Genomic DNA, 14,464 nt, shown 5'->3' with positions numbered 1-14,464 from the left:
ATAAGTTTTTCCACATAAGAAAACACAGTAGTGTGGTACAGGGTTGCAATTACTGTCTGTTTTCGTTATTGATTCATCTGATTATTTTCTTGATTAATTATATTCATATTTTTTATAATAGTTGATAAAAATGTCAAAACAAATACTTACATATGGTTGTTACAATTTCCCAAAGCCCAAGGTGATGTTTTCTCTGAACACTATAACCCTAAAGAAATTCAGTCTACCATCACATAAGACAAAGAAAACTAGCAGTTGCTGACAATTGAAAAGTTGGAATTAGGGAATGGATTTTTCACTACTGAAACTGATAATTCTCTTGTTGTCCATTGCTGAAAAATAGCGAAAAAAAGGTCTATCTTTGCTAGTTTCATTTTTCTGACCGCATTTGAAAACCGAAATATAATCTATTTAGGGTGATGTGAAACCGAAAAACAAAGCAAGTAGTCCCATTGGACAAGCTGAATGTTTGGCATTTGAACTTGAAAATTGACTTTAATGATTAACCGATTTTCAAATAGCTGCCAATTATTTGACTGTCGAGCCGCTAATTGACTGACTGACTAATTGGTTATAGTCTGTAGTCTATTGCTGTTCTAAATGCTGGTGTGATCCTCAACATCTATCTTCAGATGTCCATGTTTACCGGGACTGACCCTGGTGACTGATGACTAGAAGACTGAAAGACTAATATGTCCTTAGGTTTTGTTAAGGCGGACAATATACAGAAAGCAGGTGAATATACGTACCTTCCTGGTGTGGAACCTTCTGAACTCCCAAGAGAAAGATCAAGGCAGTTCTTCAAAAGGTTAAACTCGGTTTCACAGCTCCGACCTTCCAAGCACTGTATCAAACGGTGCATGAAGATAATAAATTGAGTTTGGCCCAGAAGGGAAAAGCAAGTGGCGCCTTTTTGTACAAAAAAAAGTAAAAGTAATTTCTAAAATTCACAAGTTAAAGTTTCGTAGGTTAAAGAGTGAAATCCTTTATTTTGCAAGTTTTATTGAAGAGCAGTCAGAAAAAACAAAACCATTGTCAGCCCACAAAATAAAGTCTGCTCAGTCAAATAGCTGTGCAGTTGGAATAGATGAGAAGGGAAATCGACACATAGAACAGGGACAGTCCCTCCTGATGCTCCTCTGTGTACACACATTTAGTGTGGATATGAAGAGGAAATAGTTTCTGGCTTAATTCGCTTTGAGATGTTTTTGTCACAATGTTTACCTCCTGAGTTATAGCTATTCATTAAGGTGTTCATTACAACCCTTTTGAGTGCAAGGATTGTGAGAGAAGCCTTTAGAACTTTCAAACATTGTGTGAACCTAATTGCAAAGTAAAACTCACCCAATGGGAACTCCCAATTTTTTGGGTTTGTTTTTTTTGTTTTTTTACCCATTCTCATCTCAGCATATCTGCCAAAATCCAGCAAAGTATGTAAGAAAAATAATGTGTAATTTGACAAAGAAAAATATGGCAATAAGACTCTAGTTTGAGGTTAGGTGATGGGTGGCATCTTATTTTGCAAACGAGAAAATGTTGGCTTAATCAGATAAACCGATTTATGTAGTCATCAAATTGATGAATCCCCGCTCTACAAACAATGGTGTTTAGCCTGCAGGGAAAGCTCTTTATTCTGAGGTCAGCTTTAAATGTTAAAAGAAAGCAAACATTTTTTTAAATTCTATTCATGAACTGTGTTCCTCCTATATGACCCCGGAGTTCTGTCACAGGCAGATTAAAGACATCGATATATTAATACACATACAGAGGGACAAAAATAAATGCATCACAGATGCATCATGGTAGAAAGTCAGGGGTGGCGCAAATATCACTGCGAAAGAGCAAATTTGCTTTGTTTATCACATTGAGTTGCACTCAATGGGCCCAATCTGTCCCCCTACAGATGGCCGGAGCTCTGGGCAGGTGGATTCAATCAAGCCGTCTAATGGAATGTAAATCTAAAAGGCACCAGGACCCAGGGATCATGTCCTGCATTTAGTCATGCCCTTCACATCGTAGCTAAGTGTAGGTGCACATCAGATGACACCCCAGTGACACAGAGGGGAGGGAGTTATCGTCTGCATGCCGAATTGAACAATCGAGCCAGAGAAACTAGAGGATATGAGATCGTAGTTGGGATCATTCAAAGCCTGTGTGAGCCGGTGTAATGAAAACATTTTTTTTTTTTTACTACTTTAGTGTGCTTCACTCCAAACTGTGGGATCTTCGTTATTGTTCTTTGAGGTGATATTTAATTACCCGCTCTTTGGCATGGAGGCCTCAAGTGATCCAGAAGTGGAAGTAAGCCAGCTCGATTTGGATCAGGCACACCAGCCCCAAGGAGGCCTTAGCCGACTTCAGCCTTTATGTGTTACTGAATATTCCTGCCCACATGAATACCCCAGGGTTGTATCTGTTTATCCTGCAGTTCTGATAGCACAGCATTGAAAGGGAGCGAGTGCAAGACGGAATGGATGACTCTGATGTTGAAATGTCTTCACTGATATGTCTACATTTAAGGTGGTGCATCTGTGGCACAGAGCACCTAATGTGGCATGGATGGACTGCTTAGCTGCATAGCTAAGCACACACATCAAGTGGGGTAAGAGGCGGAAGCTGAGCCTGCAAGACATTTACAAGATAAATATTACATTTGAGACAAGAACTCTGCATTCCTAAGACGTAGGCGGCACAGAATGTTTTCGTAGTGGCATTTCTGTCAGAAGAGTGCCGGGGTTGTTATACATCTCCACAACCACGCTGACAGGAGTTGTCCTGTTTCTGGAAGTGGAAGATCGCTGTATGAGAAATCTTTAGTTCTGACTAAATCTCAGCCTACAATGAAGTGATGGAGATACGTTGGTACCATACGCGTCTATGGATTTTATTCCACTGTTTCATCCTGCTGCAAGCTTGTGTTTAGATGCTCACTTGTACAGTACATAAAGAAGCTCAGCTGTTTTTGACAGTGTCTCCACAATTGTATGCGGTGTCCTTATACTTTTTTATTACTAAATTCATTTATAGATGAGCTTTAAATCTTAACCACAGCTCCGCACCTTTGTTTTGGGATTTTTTAAACTTTTTTTAAGTGAAAATGTGATTTAAAATAAATTGCTGTAAGTGTGTGCCGTGTTGCAGTTGGCTTTATGTTATGTCTAATTTCATATGGAAAATCACTATATGGAAATTATATCCACAGGAAACACCAAAATGGGTATTATTCAAAGCACTGTCGGCCTGCAGTGAATGCAATATCTTTTTTTAGTTATTGTATTAGTTATTTTGGTATGCTTCATTTAAAAAATCAACCATTTTGACTTGTTTAAATTTGTAATTTTCAACTATATGAATAACTGAATTCAAACAACAAACCCAATCCAAAGAGCTTTTTGGTTAAATGCCTCTACAAATACCACACAATCCTTTGTGGAATTTTGTGATAACAATAATCTATAAATAGAAGTCACTGGTTGCTAAGAACAGACACCTGTGTTATGTGTAATGGTCCCTCTGAAATTATTCAAATGAAACCTTCAAAAAAGAATTCCATGAAATGTATTCTTCTGTGTACATAAGATTCACACATCACGTTACAATTGATTATTCATTTATGATAATTGTCCAGAGTTTCAATAAAACGAAAAAATAAAGTAATCCATCTTTTTAGCCCTTCTAGGGAGGGTTTGCTGAGGCTATTGCATTATTGTATTAAATATAGACTTGAATATTACTAAAAACGGATCATTAGAAACATTTTTTTTAATTATATATTATGATACATGCTAAAGATTGTTATATCATGACTGTATGAGTGATAGTGTCCCAGGTGGAGTGGGCCAATGTAATCATTTTGTAATCAATCAATCACTTCTTTATTTTCTGAGCTTAGTGATGTCATAAAACCCCCATCTCTGCCAATGAAGTAAAGATACAAATTGCATTTCATAGTGCGTCTGGAGGGTGCATTCACACAACACCTTTTTCTTAGTGAATCTGCCCCTCAGTCTTTTTTTAAATAAGAATGTTAACTTTATCTGGCCTAATATTGCTTCTACTCTATGTACTTGAAAATATTGTAATTAAGTACAGTAATAATCAGTAAAAAATGAAGTCACAAGAGCTGGCCTCAGCGTAATTGCTATTATGAGTTGATCAGGGATTCAAAGAAGTACTCTTAGTTAAAGGTAAGTTACTCTTAGTTTCATTTCAAACCTTTATTTAAAATGTAACTGGTGTTGGTATAAAAAGAGACACTTTCACACACATAAATGAATGCTGCTACCTTGTATTACCAACTGGGTGGAAGACAGTCATTCCTCTTTTATGTCCTTGTATCTGTTCTAGTACAACATAAGGCTAACAGTACAGGCTCTACAGAGCCTCTATTGGTCAAAAACTCTGCAGTGCACCAAGTTTTGGGGTCCTTCTGGACCATAGAGAATATGAGGAGCAGAGAGACTTTGTTAATGTTCAGAATTGTTGTTCAGACTTTGATTGCAGCTGTAATTTTTTAGACTGAACACTGTCCATCTTCTTAACCCTGTTCACGTGTTCTTAAGTGTGCTGTCACTCTCTACTATATGTCAATTAACGGAAGTGTCCACAAACGACCCTGGCCAACATCCAGTTTTTTAGCTGTCCTGTCTGAGCTGGAACCACGCCAGCCTCCTGTGCTTGTTGTCCAACCACAACTAGGCACAGTGTCAGGTAGGCCAGTCCCATCGCACAGTCTGAGAGCCAGCAGGCTACTGACAGCCGATGTTAATGTCCATATGTTCATGATTGCACTCAGCTCTTATCTCCCCTGGCCAAAGAGCTGCTGTTCAGTCATGTCATCCAGTAGCCATCAAAACTTAGTAATGCCGATTGGGGCTGTGACAACATCCTGCAGGATATGCCAATGTATTTAGAAACTCGTGTTCAGTCTTAAAACTTGAAACCATATCTTAAATCAACCAATTTAAAATGTGGTAGTACATTTACTGTGCAGTCAAGACACTAACCTTACTCAAAGTGTAAATATTATACTTTTCCGTATTTTCTGTCATATTTACAATGTTACAATGTTGGATTTCAATGTAAAACGTTTTTAAAAATTTGAGGTTTCCAACTGTTTTGAACGCTCCAGTTTTAACAGTTTTTTCTAATCTTGGCTAAGTATTACACAAGTCTAAACCGGTTTTCTATGCTTGGTAATCTACTCCACACAACAACTACGGAAGTGTTTTTGTTGCATGTAGCCACATGTCATCTTAGCTACCAGTGTGGTTTAATTCTCCCCAATTCCAGGTCACATAACTCCTAAAACATTCTTGGTTATGGGGTATTTGGTTTAAAAGCATTAACTAGTGATTCTTGACTGTAGTTAGGGCTGCTATATTCCATTAGTGTGCAGTGTAAACTATAGAACTGTAGTTACATGCTAACAGCAGCAAAAGCTGTCATCTTTGCTTCAAATTCTCCACAATTTCAGGTTGCATTGCTGAAAAATTTGTAACTGGGTAGTGTTTGGTTCAGAAGCCTTTTGCAGGATTTTTTTTTTTAATTTATGGCAGAAAGTGCTGCTTATCCAATGTTAGCCTACTGCTAAATATTAAGTAGCTGCATGCTAATGCCACATAGCTGTAAATAATCTTGCTGACAAAGAATGGATGTGTCACAATGGACATGCATGCTAATACCAGTTTGTGTTGTTGTAGCAACATACACGTTCATTAGGTTCTTTCTCGTGTCTCTTACGAGTGTAGTTTGTTCTTTTAATACATCCATGCCATACGTGGCAAACTCATGAACTCGCCCTTAAACATTGTGTTTTCGTTGTCCCTGATCGTTAACATGCTTATCTAAAGAAACAATGGATGTCTTTAGACAACCAAGGAGTTGTAAACATTAGGTTGTGCTACTAGCTAGATACTAGCTAGCGCTGGCTATTAAGGTTAGCCTGCAGGACATTTAGTAGATATATATAGCTAGTCATTGACATCAAAATAAACAATAGATGTTTTGAGAGAATTAAGGCGATGTAATCACTGTCTGCAGTAACGTTCTCTCTATAGCTATGTACAGTGTTAGCATTCTCTTAATGTATCCATGCTAGCTACTGCTGATGTTAGCTACTATACGAAAGCCCCTGCAGTTTGGAAAACGCTAATGATGTTAATCTACATTACAGGCTTTACAGCATACATGAATCCACACAACCCTCAGATGTATCATAAGATAATACCATGGATGTACTAATAGAACACATGGTGAATTTCAACCATTATAGCTACGTATATATCCGTTATTACAGCTACACGACCTTGGGAGAACTGTCATTTAAGCCTGTGCAGGGCAATTTGTGCAAGCATTCATCATGCATAGTTTAGTAGTAGCCAAAATCCAAAATCTGAATTTGGCTACTGTTGAAAGTTAAAAATGTTAAAAACTTAACGTTTTAAACAAGGACCCTTTAATTGGTTGGGCTGGCAAGTTGATTACCGTTAAAGAAGTGGACCAACAGATCCCGTTGTTCTGGACGGAGACCAGTGAAGGAAAATGGAAGCACTTTTCCAGTAATGGCTAGGCTTTACTGCACAGCCTCCAACTGAGCTTGACGACGTAGTTGTGACGTGGACGTGTCTGAAAGTTGTAAGTCTTCTGGTAGCTGTGCCAAGAGAAATCTCAATCATTCCCAGTCAGCAGAGACGGAAGGCGCAGGTATATGTTAGGAGGTAACATAAGCATAGGCTAATTACTGCTAACTAACGTGCTAGTTAACGTTAGTAATTAAACCTAAACAGCTGATTTAAGTCAAAACTGTCTGTGAGCGTCTCCCGGCAACACTGATTTGTCGACTATACGACGGTAAGTCGTGTGGTTATGACGCAATCGTTAGCCTATTTTTACAAAAACTTCTGCTACGGAGCCATAATGTGAGATACAATGTAATGGAGCTTTTTACATATTGTCATGTTTCTTTAGAAATTAAAAATGCACAAATAGTCTTGAAACGCTTCATAATTAAAGTTATTCACTATCAAAGTGGCGCAAAAATGAATGGCAGTCAATAGGATGCTAACGGCGGGTGATGGCTTTGTAGCATTAAAATGGCGCCATGTGAGCTACGCTTAGAGAGGAGAGGCGCAACCCCCTGGAAACAACAGCAAAGGCTGCAGAGCGAAGTACAGACTCCAGGAAATACTCTGGCCAGTCAGAGCAGAATGGGCGTTGATGGGAGGGGGATTAAAGAGGCATGCAGTGCATCTCATACAGAGGGTGAATACAGGTGCAGCAGCCATGGGCAGTATTTTTTTTTTTTTACATTATTGTAAACATGTTCTAGTACAAACACAAAATACAAGTATTAACCTGAATGCTAAATAAAAAAAATGCTAAAAAATAGTTTGCACCAAGTTGTAAATATTAGTTTTGCTCATCAACCCTTTTTTTCCTTTGTCACTGTCCCATTCTCATCAGCCCCTCAGTCTTCACTCAAGAGGCTAATTTTAGAAAAGTTAATTGCACTCATAGTAGTCTATGTAAAATGCATTCTAAAGTTAATGAGGTCCAATGAAAAGGTGGTGTTTAGTTTAGTTTGTTCACTGTGCCATGAAAAACAAGGATAGCTAAAGCGTGAATAGTTTGTCCCACAGCTGCCTTATCCACTTTTTATCACTCATCATTTACATCTGATGTTGCATGTTTTTACATAACAGTAAATTAACGTATAATGGCAGGAATTGTTTATTAAGCTTCCTACATGTGCTTTGATGTCTGCGTGGCTTCTGTTCAACGGCCAAGCTAATACAGTTGTATTGGAGCTAGATGGATTGCTCTTTGGCAGATTGAGCTATTATGATTTGATAAATTTGAATGTTTCATGTTCCAAGTTATTCTTCTTTGCACAGCTTTGATACAGATGCAATTTATGATTTGCCAGTTTTTGGTGCAGTGCTTTTGGAGAGCCTACAATTGTGGCTGTGCTTTGAAATGCAGAAGAGTGTGTTTTATGATGAATTGTCTGAAATTACTCATAAAAGCTACTCAGTTACTGTAATGCTTGTAAATGTGATTAGTTTTTTCCACTTCTGTTTGTGGCTGTGTATACACAAGCAGAATCACATACGGTATGTGAAGCCTGCCACAGGTTGGATAGTGCTGAATAGTCCTCAAGGGGACACATTTAAGTTATTGTAGAAAGAGCCACATTCCTTGGCTCGCATCTGGATTCTCTGTACATATTACTCCCAGTGTCCTAATCAAACTAGGTGTGCACATTCAGACCAAAATTCTCATGTTTCTTGGCTAAATACCATAACCACACACCGATACTACAGCATTCTGTGTTATTTTTTTCCTCTAGTGCAAGTTTATTCCTTCTATACTTCACACTCCGTTGTAAAGTGCTGTCCATAAAGATCACAAACACACCCACTCAGTGCCCATCCTCAGGTGATAAATGGCTATCATTGATCTCCATCGCAGTGCAACTCAGTGCCCATTGGAGCTGATCCCTCACTGTTATTCTTACAGCAGCAGCCATATGGTTAGCACTTAGTGCCACCTGCCTCTGGTGCTAACCAGGGGAGATAGGGAATATGATGCTGGGGGGAAGAGAAGGGATTGGCAAGGTTTCAGCTGCCATGAGAGCAGGAAATCGCAAAGTCTCAAAACTGACTTAATGGACTTCCTCTGGTTGGCTGTGTAATGGATGGATGCTGCACCACATGAGGGCTTTGGCTCAAACTGAAGCCTTTCAACAGTGGAACTCAGGTCTGCACTAACATTAGCAGGGTTATGTTATTATCTGTGCCTCTGAGTAATTCTGCTGTACACTGCTATTATTTAGTGTTCCTTTGGCTCTCTTTTATTCCATCCTTGCCCCTAGCGCTGTAACAAGCAAACAATAATAAAAGCCTTAAAGTACTGTTTAAACACAGAACACTTAAAAAATGAATCACACTTATTTGCACTTAAGCTTCTTAGCATACAGTTATTTCTACCAAGTGTCATCTGGCATAAAAACCATCTTCTATCTTGGCATATTGAATCTTCACTTACAACATGTGTATTTTTATTTTTTGTCTAAAAAAAAAAAAAAAAAATCACAACATGGTTCTTATCAGTCAACAGAAGATGTGGTGAAATGTTTTTCTCCTTTGCTGTTATTATGTAATCAGATAAGCTACAGTATAGAAGCATATCTTTCCATATCTTTAAATGATTCCTTTGTTTTTTCCCTTGTTTAAATGAAGATAAATCTTGCCTTCTGTTGTGAATTTTTTTCCGGAGAATAGGAATATATACCGCGATATTTGCCTTACATTTAAGAATCCTTTCTTTAATTCCCATTCTGTACACTTCCATTATTAGACTCGGACATCTTTACAATAACGGGCTCTCTCTTTGCATCCAGACTTTATTAGAGCTCGATTAGACCCCTTGCAACAGCGTCGCTTCCCGAAATGTGAGCTAAATCAATGAAGGAGGCCGTGAGCTGTCAGTCAAAAGACAATATCAATTCTGATGCATCAGTGTGCGTCTACTCCGTCATTGGTTATCAGCATCATATTGACAAATTACATCTGAAAAGACAATACTGAATGTCAAATCAAAGCAGCTTCCTTTTCACAAACCGCTTCCCGGTGCACACTCGGAGAGGGCTGCCCGTCAAGTGTTGATGTTACTACAGCAATTGCAGGACTATTTTTTTTTTTTTTTATTCAATTTGAATGATATAAACCAACATCTAATGGGCATCTCTGGAATCTCATGGCCACAGATGTGTGTTTCACAGGACAATGCTTGAATGTCTGCTGCAGTAATGAGCAGAGATTCCTGGCCTCCTAATTGCTTGCTGGGCCTGTGCATGGCTCATCAGAGTGGGGCTTAATTGGCCATCACTACCCAGGCAAGCATGAAGCTAAGGCTAGCCCTGTTCCTGCCTGCTCGCTTTCACCAAGATGCTTGCAGAATAAGTAAGCAGCTCCATTTATTCTACATTGCTGCCACTAATGAACACAGTTTAGCCCGGAGGTCTTGATCATTGCGTCGCACTTCATCTTGGTCTTAGTTTGTTTGGTGTGTTTGCAACCACAGTCGGCTGGTGTTGTTCCAGTGTTTGGTGTTTTTTTTCTTACTGTTAAGCATCAACGTAATGAAGTGCTTCCCAGTTTTGGTATTGGGGTCTGTAGTGCAAAGCTGACTCGTTGGGAGATAAGTGTTTTCAGCTGCTGGCAATCAATTTATTTGCCCTCTAATGTTGAATACGTGTGTAGAATGAATACTGAAAGACATGGAAAGATGGAAGAGGAAAAGGGAGTTGAAATGGCCGTCTAGGTGTATTCCTTTTCTTTCCGAGAAATGATCCTTTGAAAGGGACTACACAACTCTTCGTGGACCATTACGCTACCCTGAAAAAAACAATCACACATGAACAGGGAGCCTATTTCAAAACATACCCGGTTAATGTTAAAAAGAAATGACATGATTTTTTCATTTCCACACTTCAGAAATTATGTATTATTACTTTTTTTTTTATTCTGTCCTGATAAGCCAAATATCATAGCCTGGGAAGCCTGTGAGTTTATGATTGCATTAAAATAGGGTCCGTGTGTTTAGGTTTTAGTGTTGATTGTGGAGGTGAAGGAGACTTCCAAACCTGTTCTTGGAAAAGTTGCCACTTCCCTGAAAGAAAGAAAGAAAGAAAGAAAGAAAGAAAGAAAGACACCCACACATAATGCATTATTGATTGGTGCTTAAATCAGTTTGATAACAGCTTTGTCAAATCAGCTCTTTTAACAATCAGATTAGAGCTTTTGGTACAATCGATCGGGAGGGATTTCAAATCTACAAGATGACAGTTACAGAGTAGCACGTAGCTAGAGCCTGGTCACCCATGAAAAGGATCTAAGCCTGCATTTGCTGATCACAATCGCTTTTCTTCTACAGGGCTGCTATACAGAAAGCCAATCTGACAGCAATTGCTGGAACAGAAGGAATATAGTGAGAAATGATAACAGCCTTGTGACCTGAACCAGCAATAGCTGCTTGAAAATCCAAAATATTTTTATTAGTACATCACACAGACGTGTCAGCCTCATTTGCACACATGAGAAGCTGAAAGTAACATTATTTTACTCTGTGTTCCCGCACAATAGAGGACATGCAACAGAGATCAACCTGTCAGTTCACCGCCTGTCTCCCAGAACAATACCATGATATCGATTCGTGCAGCTGAATCTGAATTAATGTCATGCACTGTGACACCCAGATGAAACAAATGCCACCTGAAATGTCACGTACGGTAAGTAAGGACAATCCCACAGCGGCCAAATCATTACAAAATAAAACAAGGTTACCACCATTTACACTTTAAATGCAAGGTGTTCTTCTGTTGCATCCATTATTTCAGTATGTTGGGTTAGCATGCATCTGGGATGAATTAAGTGGCTTTACGAGTCACCACATCAGCTGGCGAAATGGAGCTTGAGAATGGAGGTATTCACTGGTAATTGCTGGTATTCTTTATATTCCGTGTTGAAAGGTACTCTCTTGAGCTATAATTCTGGTTGCCAAGTCAGCGAGAGGCGACTGTGAGACTGCGCTAGCTTGTCTCTTGGGCTTCTTAATTGGCTTTGTTATTGCAGACCTGTGCAGGGTGAAGGCAGCGCGAGAGAATCTGGGCTTTGGTATATAAGATGCGGTGCTTTCGACTGTGACCCTCCTCCCACGGGCAGAGTGTTCACAGCTGCTCTCTCTAGAGAAGGTGACCTGGCTTTGGATCCCTCTCTGTGCTTCTCTCAGCGGACCACCAACCCCCACCCACCCATCCTCTCCCTCCACTCCTGTTCACTCCTCTACTCTCAGAGGTCATTTTCTACTCCATCATTGAGTTTGCTGCTGCCCCCCCACCACACCACCTTCTCTTTCACCTTCTTTTTCTCAGCACCCATTTGTTCGTTTGGTTCAGCGGGGTGCCGCTAATTCTCTTCGCTCTGCAAATTTCCACACTTTTCCGGCGTGGGATGCCAACACCTCTTCAGTGCCTCACTCTGGCATCATCACCCCTCCCACCAACACACACATACACATTAATGCTGCATATAAAACAAAATTCTCCACACCGGATCGACCCCACACTTACTAAGCTTTTTAGAAAAAGGGAGGGAACAGGAGTGGCGTACGTGACAGTCATAACAGAACAGCCCTGTATTATTTTGGGTCCTGCCACTGAGGCATTTGACATATTTAGTGATGTTCACTGAGCAATTCTTCAGCTGACCACTCCTTTCAAAAGCTTAAGAATAAACGACTCTCTGGCTTTAGCAGTGAGCTTTTAGTGAAGCATGTATCTATGTATGCGTTTATGGTGTTTGAGTTTAAAAGAGAGAGGAAGCACAAAGCGGGTGCTTTACAATGTTAGGGCAACGCAGCAACGTGCCAAAGCAACCAACTCCCTATTGTAAGTTGGTTCTTGACCCATTTTGTATTACAGCTCATCATTTGTGGCCATGTAGCTTCATTTCACTATAATGTGTACAACTCTGCTTCCTTGTGTATAATGCACACAGTGAATGTAGACTGGAAAAAATTTACCACATGAGATACATTTTTAATTCAACTTTGCAATGACATGGACTTCTAAAGAGCTTTCAAGTAGACTATAGTGTACATTTGACTTGATTTTGCCGCATATCTATTTATTACGAGTAAACTGCTTTTGAGCTGTCACAGCTTAGGCTGTCTCCTTCCTTGTAAACACCGCTTTGAAGTCCATTTGTGGAATTAAAGTTGCAAATGAGCGTTCCTAGAACAGACCAAGACAGGGGTGTTAGAAACATTTTACCACACATTAATGCTTCTTGTTGGGGGTATTAAGTAATCTTGATGTCTTGTTCATTTTAGGCTACCCTGCATAATATATAATAACTATTCTGCACAGATAAATGGCTTTGTTTATAAAGATATAATTAACAAAGAATACTTAATAATTGTGTAGAATGACAATAGGAACTTTCCATTAACAGACAGATTAACAACCATTCACATTTTGTGTCATGGATTAAGGATTTTTCAACTTTAGACGGAGACAGGCTAGCAGCCCCCCCCCCCACACACAGGCACATAGAGAATGGCTGCAAATGGATGTCAGCATTGATATCCTGCCTCTAGTGAATACTACTGATGTGCATCAGCAGCAGTCACATCTGCAGAGTATGAATACAGCTAGATTTTGGTTGAAGGGAATGAATGTTCGGCTTTTCAGCTGTTTAGGGCTCTTGTTGCAGGCTGATAAAGAATCAGGAGCCTTTTTACAAGGTCTTGGTTGTTAATTTGGTGGAGTTTTGGCACAAGCTGGTATGATTTCAAAACATGAAACATGGTTAAATAGGTATCAGTTATTACTGAAGCTTAGTGCTGCAGCGATTTCTTGGTTAGTTGCTCAACATTAATCTTCAGTATAAAGGAACAAAACATTTTTTGGTTTCATGCTTTCTTAAATGTAAGAATTTGATGCATTTCTTTGTCATGAAACGTGATTTGAACTAAATAGCTTTGAGATCTTGGGATGGTCGTTCAAATTAAACATACTGTTTGAGGACGTCAGCTTGAGCTCTGGGAATATACACTGCCTTTTCACTATTTTCTGACAATTTGTTGACAAAACGATAAATCCAGAAAATAATAGGAAGATTGATTGCTACTGAAGTGTTTCAAGCTTTTGGTTGTGCCTTTATTTGCTATCAAATGTAACAATCCAGGACTTGTCACACATGTCAACGTATTCAGTACATCTAATTCTTAATTTTAACATCACCTGTATGCTCTTTGTCTAACATATCCAAAAAATCCTTTTGTAATTGGGTTCCTCCGCTTAAGTTCCTTTTTGTTCTCCATTTCGACAGTGGCTTCCTCCTGCCACACCAGTGAAACCAACCACAGAGGTAAAAGCAATCATCTGAAAAGCACTTAGCGAGGCCAGAAACTTGATCAGGTTTCAACTAGGACACATTCATTACAAATGCAGGATAAGTCTTCATTAATGAGTTGGAAAATGGCAAGCGATCAAATCTGTGCAACCTATGGAAAGAGGAGCTAAAGGAGGACTGATTAGTGTGTGAGTGTCGGACCAGAGGAAGGTGGTGGTGCGGGGGTGTTCAGATAGAGGAAACCACCGGTTTAAGTCCTGTAAGCTTCTGTCTTGTGTTAATCATGACCTCACATTAGCACATCGTAATTTACTTTCACTGTGTCTCCTGAACAAGAGAAGCTCCTCCATTAGACGTGCGTACAGCCGTACAACAATAGGCCTGTTGAACAGTTTTCAAAAATTCCTTTAAATGTCTGGAGCGGTGCTTCAAGCGGCCATTGACGCAACGCTCTTACCCAGAGAATAGCCTTTGTGCCCAGTCTATTGTATGAGGCCGATATTTAGAGCAGGCCAGCCGAAAAATCAATATCCACTGTCACCAGA

The 14,464-nt window shown here is 39.5% G+C and overlaps 1 protein-coding gene across 5 annotated transcripts in view; it reads left to right on the top strand.

Annotated features, from left to right (window-relative positions):
- The window catches only part of unc5a (unc-5 netrin receptor A), a 142,276-nt gene that overhangs the window by 28,568 nt on the left and 99,244 nt on the right, over window positions 1-14,464 (top strand). The gene's annotated exons all lie outside the window — the stretch shown is intronic.

The sequence above is a fragment of the Etheostoma cragini genome, chromosome 10, assembly GCF_013103735.1.
Source record: "Etheostoma cragini isolate CJK2018 chromosome 10, CSU_Ecrag_1.0, whole genome shotgun sequence".
NCBI classification, from domain to species: domain Eukaryota; kingdom Metazoa; phylum Chordata; class Actinopteri; order Perciformes; family Percidae; genus Etheostoma; species Etheostoma cragini.
The sequence above is the reverse complement of the archived record's forward strand: the minus strand, read 5'-3'. Positions and strand labels throughout refer to the sequence as shown.